We start from the raw sequence: 294 nt of genomic DNA on the forward strand, positions 1-294 counted from the left end.
CTCTTAGGACATAGATAAATTATTTACTAGAATCAAATAGAATATGATACATAATAATACTGAGAATACAATGACAAAAAACTAAGTAGAAACCTGTATAAAGTTTAGATGCTGCAAAAAAAAAAACAAAACAAAAAAAAACAGATAGACCACAACATAGAAAAGGAACTTTTATCCTGTGATGGTTGATCCTGACATTCAAACTATGTCTTTCCTTCCTCATTAATGAAAATACAGCCACATAATAAGGCAGCACATTGATTGTATCGTTTCTGACAACACTACATCATAAAT

This window comes from Poecilia latipinna, unplaced genomic scaffold (genome assembly GCF_001443285.1).
Source record: "Poecilia latipinna isolate Pla-1442-1.1 unplaced genomic scaffold, P_latipinna-1.0 Scaffold308, whole genome shotgun sequence".
Classification (NCBI taxonomy): domain Eukaryota; kingdom Metazoa; phylum Chordata; class Actinopteri; order Cyprinodontiformes; family Poeciliidae; genus Poecilia; species Poecilia latipinna.